The sequence below is a fragment of the Sceloporus undulatus genome, chromosome 2 (genome assembly GCF_019175285.1).
Source record: "Sceloporus undulatus isolate JIND9_A2432 ecotype Alabama chromosome 2, SceUnd_v1.1, whole genome shotgun sequence".
In the NCBI taxonomy this organism is placed as follows: Eukaryota; Metazoa; Chordata; class Lepidosauria; order Squamata; family Phrynosomatidae; genus Sceloporus; species Sceloporus undulatus.
In genome coordinates, this window is record NC_056523.1 from 276,227,526 (window position 1) to 276,234,362 (window position 6,837).

Sequence of the window (6,837 nt, forward strand, 5' to 3'; positions counted from 1 at the left end):
TGAGTTATGATCAGTCTCCCTTTTTTGCTTTTAGGAAGCCCACCATATAAAATTTTGACTTGAAGGTGTCTACTTCAGTTCTGGTGACAGCCCAGGCATCTACCAGAAGGCATCCAAAAAGCTGGCCCCCATTTGCTTCCCAAAAAACCCTGCTTCGATTTTTAATTTGGAACTCAACTTGGATGGCAACCAAAAGCACGCAGCCTATACCTGAGGCATCAGGCACAATGTCCTGATGTGTTATGGTTCCCATGGAGTCACAGACATTCTCTTTTAGCTGAAACAAATAAAATTCCGATTCATGAGTCCAAAGCGGAACTTAATGTTTAGGCTGAAACCTTCTGTTTGAACATTTGTGTCTGTCAATTCATTGTCTCTCACATTCATTTGTTTTAAAATCTCTCCTTCTTTCTGCCAATATATGGTGACATTTTTGAATTTTAGAGAGTGCTTATCAAAACCTGGGCCCAACAAAATTTGAGCACTTTTTGAACTTAGATAGATGGAAGGACCTGGGAGCAAAGGTGGTATCAAAGGTATACTGTAAAGTACATTTTCTACTTTTCTTGATCCATCTTTAGCCAGGAGGCATTTTTCTTGTTCTCCTTCAGTTTCTTGACTTTCACAATGTGATTTAGAGCTAGCAACAAGGCTGATAAGAACAGTAGCTGCTACTTCCTGAAATAACGGTCAGCTGTTACAAAAATGAGGGCATCATGAGATATATCCCTGTGTCCATTTTGCATGCCCTTGTTGGTTGGGGCTGGTGGTGTGAGTGGATGGAAGGGCAAGAAATGGAATGGCAAGTCTCTATTTACCTGACTTGCCTGCATGCTTCACACACTGCTAAACTGAACAGCGTAGGCCATCTTTTGCCGAATTTGTTGATGTCTGGAAAGTACATTGTGACTCTGGCTGAAGATACTTGACTTGTAGATTTGTTGTCAAAGGCCCAGTGGTTGAAATGACATTTGCCCTCAGTTTCAGAGTGAAAAATGTTACCCATTTGTTCAGGAGAACAGCTATACTGGTTGCCTTTTTGCTGTCAAAAAGTAGTCCATTGTTAGCAGTACAGAGAATCTGAAGTTCCGAACTGCCCAGCACAAATATAGCTATTTCAGTATTCTTAGTATTCTCCTGAAATACCAGTTGGGCTAAACTGTATGGAAGGGGAGGGGGCACTCATGAAAACCTTGCCCCAAACATTTCCATGTGCTCATCTTCTTCAAAGGAAATATATCAAAGACTTTTATAAGCATGCTCAGTAGAAACAGGCTTACAGCTCTTTCTGTGTTAAGGAAATGTACCATATAAGGGGAACCTGACTGCAAGGTAGAATGCACATTCAGACAGACTGGAGACCCTCTTCAGATCTTTATACTAAACATAACATGCTGGTTGTACTATACCACATTTCTGCAGAATACCAAAATTGTGTAACCGATGGTGTATCTGCCAATGTGCCTGATTATTTTCCCATTGTGCAATGTGGTGTGCATAGTGGTTATTTGTGGAAAAAAATGGTACATTGAAAGCACTGACAAATATGGCATGCTCTTCTCAGCCATGGATATTCAATCTCCCCTCTGCCCCTGTGGAGGAGAAAAAACATACATGCTCAAGCCCCATTATTATTACTGGGCAGCAACATGCATGCAGCTCTGTTAGTGCAGCCACATGCACATGTCACCATTGACAATACTGGGTGCAGGGTGATCTGCAGACATTTATCTTCAGATGGCTAGCCTGCCAATATGGTAGGCCCACACAACATCCAAGAATGTGCAATTGCATGGCTGGCATCTTATTACTTATTGCTAAGTAGAGTAGATTCAGTGAATCAGCTGCTGAATGGTGAGTCAACAAATAAGGTAAATCCAACAGATTTAATGGTTCTACACTGTATTCTATTTGGGTCTAACAATAGGACCCAAGCACATGTGAAATAGTTCCACTCATGGGACTCAGCTTATGCAACCATGAACTAAATAGGATCTCAAAAAGATCATGAAAACAGGTAACACATGGAGATGTGCACTTGCCTATTTAACCCTTTTCAGGCTACAGACATAGATTCAGCATTGTATAATCAGTTACCATTGGCAACTTCTTATTGTGGGAAATATGTAATATGAATTGATAGCACATAAGCCAGACTGAAAGGAGATTTCTGATATTCCAGAAATGTTTTGGTGTTCTATCTTTTGCATACCTACGATTCAGATAAATGTGTTGCTTTTATTTCACATGTGGTATGCAATCCAGGAAGAAAAGCCAGAATTTAGCAAACTGATCCCCAGTTTTAGAAGGCATATATATCACCTTCCACTGGTTGAACTATTAATCTACCAAAGGAGGAAACATTTAATAAAATCTTGGCATCCCTGTCTGAATAAAGAAAAACTGTTCTAATTTATTATTAATAAAATGTTATCAAATACTGAATGAAAACAGTTCCATTTTTCAGTATCTTCTTGTTCTGCACTTTGAGATCAGCAAAGAATGCTTTCATGTGCTTGAGTGGCTGTATCAAATCCATTAGAACACAGAACAAGAACTTCTCAGTAGTGGTTCCAGCTTCCTGTGATTTCCTCTTATACTCTCTTTTAAATCATATCCCAAGTTCATATCCCACTTTACATACATCATGTCCCACTTTACATACATCAGGACAGCCCAAAATATGTAAATCACCACAAAGCGCTACTAGGGAGTGCACTTAAGCACTCCCTAGTGGTGCAGTGGTTAAATGCCTGTACTGCAGCCACTCACTCACAAACCATAAGGTTGCGAGTTCAATACCAGCAAAAGGGCTCAAGCTTGACTCAGGCTTGCATCCTTCTGAGGCTGCTAAAATGAGTACCCAGATTGTTGGGGGCAATTAGCTTACATTTTATAAACCGTTTAGGGAGTGCTTAAATGCACTGATAAGCGGTATAGAAATATAATTGCTTGCTATATTTCCTTTTGAAAATAGTGTGAGGCTTTTTATTGGACCCCTCCTTCACAGAGAACATTTAGAGAAGAAGAATGAAACACAGAACAATAGCCCTCACACAGATAGGAACTAAGCAGTTAAATTCAAGTTATCAATTGATTTAGATTTTTTTAAAAAAAAAATAAGGGGCCAATTAATAAAAATTGTTTTTAAGTAAAGTAATTATACAATCTGAGCATTAATACAGAATGAAATTGGTAACTGAGGGCCTTTACAGACCGGCATGAAAGGCCAGCCTGGGAGCATAGTCGGGGCACAGTGTCCTGACAATGCATGCCCAACTCCATCTTCCAAGGTGCCCTGACACCGTGCGCTGCTTCAGACAGCATGTAGCATCATGGCACGCCTCTGGTGCTGCGTCCAGATGATGCAAGCTGAAGGGGTGACATATAGCTGTGCCGTGGTGGCTATGACACCCTTTGGAGGTCACAAAAAGGAGCTGTCCTTGGAAGGCCATAGTGCCCTTGGAAGGCCATAGCAGGGTCACAGCATGAGGTTGCCATGGCCCCAATCCAGTGCAAAAAGGGGCGGTGGCAGGCTGCCCCTTTGAGGTGATCTGTAGAGCCCCTGAGTTACTAATTAATTAATTGAGAAGCAGTGCTAAAGAGCTGACAGAATTTACATTTCCCAGAATTACTCAAAACCTACTTCTCTTGGACTTTTGCTGAACCACTACTTGCTTTTTAAAAGTCCCCTATGATTGAAGAATTAGGTCCCAGGATTCAAACTACTTATTCAAGCACACTAGTTCCAGTGGGATATGAAGGGCTTTTGAGGTTAACAGTATCAGCAAATGATCCTCGTTGAGCCACCCTATTTTAAAAATAGTAATGGATCCCTGGGGCCAGTGTGGCATAGTGGTTTGATTATTAGACTATGACTTCTGATACCAGGATTTAATTCCCAGCTCGGCCATGAAACCCACTGGGCGACCTTGGACAAATCACATGCACCTCATGGGAAGGCAATGGCAAACCCCCTCTGAAGAAGAATGCTGGCATGGAAGTGAGTGGAGTATATATACTGTATGACCCTTGACTGAGAGGAAGTGATTTACATGTTAATCTCTGTGTTGGCCTGTTGTTGAATGTCAAAGCCTCAGGGTGTCTAATTAATTAATGATCCATTGTCTGCTGGAAATCCCCCTGACCTTGGGTGGTTTTCATTTGCACTTGCTGGGTCTTGATTTTGGTGGTTTTCAGGACTAACATTATTTACTGTTGAAGTTGCCATTCAACAACTGAAGACGCCAGACACAGATGCTGGTGAAATGTCAGGAATAAACTCTTCCAGAATATGGCCACATAGCCTGAAAAACCCACAAAAAAAGCTATGGATGCCAACCATGAAAGCCTTTGAACCCCATTAATTGTTTGTAATCTTATTTTTTAAAAAAAACATATTAGTTCTTTTCTACCATCTTTCCTATCTCCAAGCCCTCATCACTATCACCACCTCCACTATCTGCTGCTGGAGATGAAACTGATTCTCTCTTTTCCCAGAAGGCTATTAAGTAGTGATATATTCTTTGAACTTCCTCTCCCTTATCAGAAAGCAGTATATATTACTCTGCTGTCACAGTTTTTAAAATTTTGTTCATGTTCTAACAACTGGCAACAGAAGGGTGGAGGGGAATGAAACCTGAGAAATTTATGTGATAAGGCTACTGTGCTTTGGGAAAGAGGCCACTCAATGATTGCTAATGAGTTTTTAAAAAAAAAGAAGGAAAGAAAGAAAAAGAAAAATGAAAAAAAAAATGATGTTTAGTTTTCCTTCCTCAGCCATCTGTGAGGGATAGCTGTGGGCCAAGAAGTATTCCCAAATGGCACCAACACTGGTTTCATTTAGGTGCCAAGTAAAAATATGGCTGTTTATTAAAGCCTTTGGGCCTCATTGATTTATCTTAGAATGCTAATGCATATTGTTTTAAAGCACTTTTAATATTCCAAACCTGTTTTTAACTTGTTAACTGTATTTAATAAGTTTTTAGTCTGTTTCAATTATTTTTATTGTTTTAAACCTTTTAAATGGTTCCCATTGATTATAATTGATTGCCACACAGAGATCCTGGTAATAGTAACTGATTATACAATGCTGCCATGGTCGCCTTAACTGATGACCTTTGTCTAAGCATTGACAGAGGAAGCGTGACCCTGCTGGTGCTATTAGACCTCTCAGCGGCATTTGACACAATAGACCATGACATTCTCTTGGAACTCCTGAGAGAGTTAGGAATAGGAGGCACTGCTTTGCAGTGGTTCCGTTCCTTCCTCTCAGGTAGATTCCAGAGGGTGATGCTTGGGGACAGTTGCTCTTCAAAAACAGAGCTTAATTGTGGTGTCCCTCAGGGCGCCATCCTGTCCCCGATGTTATTCAACATCTATATGAAGCCGCTGGGAGAAATCATATGTAGACATGGAGCGGGGTGTTATCAGTATGCTGATGACACCCAAATTTACTTCTCATGTCTCGGTCATCAGAAATGACGACAGATGGCATTTCTCCCCTCAATCAATGTCTTGTAGCAGTAACGGACTGGATGAGGGAAAACAAGCTCATGCTGAATCCAGACAAAACGGAAGTACTTACGGGAGGGGCCCCAAAACCAGGTATCAGGCCACAACCTCCAGTCCTAGAGGGGTTCACGCTCCCCTCAAAGGACTGTGTTTGCAGCTTAGGAGTGCTTCTCGGCTCGTCGCTTCAGATGAGAAATCAGGTGAATGCAACGGTCAAGAGTGCCTGTTATCAGCTCCAGCTGAGACATCAGCTGCGCCCTTTCATGGAATGGGGTGACCTAGAAACTGTAGTACATGTAACCTCAAGACTTGATTTTTGCAATGTGCTCTACATGGGGCTACCCTTGTGCCTAGTCCGGAAGCTTCAACTGGTACAGAATATGGCAGCCACATTGATTACAGAAACAACTAGGAGTGACCATATTACACCTATATTGAAATCACTCCACTGGCTGCCTATTCGTTTTCGGGCAAAGTACAAGATGCTGGTCATTATCTTTAAAGCCCGCCATGGCTTGGGCCCAACCTACTTAAGGGATTGCCTCCTTCCGTAAAATCTGCCCTGCACCCTCAGATCCTCTGGGAGGAATTTGTTGCAGTCCACAAAGACCAGATTGACGGCAACCTCCCAGAGGACTTTTTCCGTGATCACTCCCACTTTATGGACGAGATCCGGCCTGCTGGACGAGATCCATCAAATTGCCAACCTAGAGAGCATCAAGAAAACTGTCAAGATGGATCTCTTCTGTCAGGCCTTCCTGGAATAGAACCCAGCCATGTAATCCTCCTCCCACAGACATATATAAGCGAACACTCAACCCACTGTTATTTTATTATCGTACTGTTTTTAGAGTTTATCATTTGTAATTTTAATGCATAGAATTGTTTAATCTTTTTTTAAGTGGGGGGAATTGTATATATTGTGTTTTTTAAAGGTTGTACGCCGCTTTGATTGTTGTAACAAAAAGCAGGATATAAATTAAAGTTTTATTTATTATTTATTTATTTATCCTTTGATATAGAGCAGGATAAAAATATTTCACATGAATGCGCGCGTGTGCACACATGCACACACACACACAAAGGAGCTTATTGCACCACCTCCGGTGATCGACTTACCTCTTCTGAATTTGAGCCAAATTAGGAAGAGGTAAATTGGGCACTGGAGGTGGTGTGAGAAGCTCCACACACACATACCCTGGGTTAACCTGCAAGATAGACAGCCATCACTCCTGTTTGTTCAGTACCCTGGGTTAACCTGCAAGATAGACTGCCATCACTCCTGTTTGTTCAGTACCCTGGGTTAACCTGCAAGATAGACTG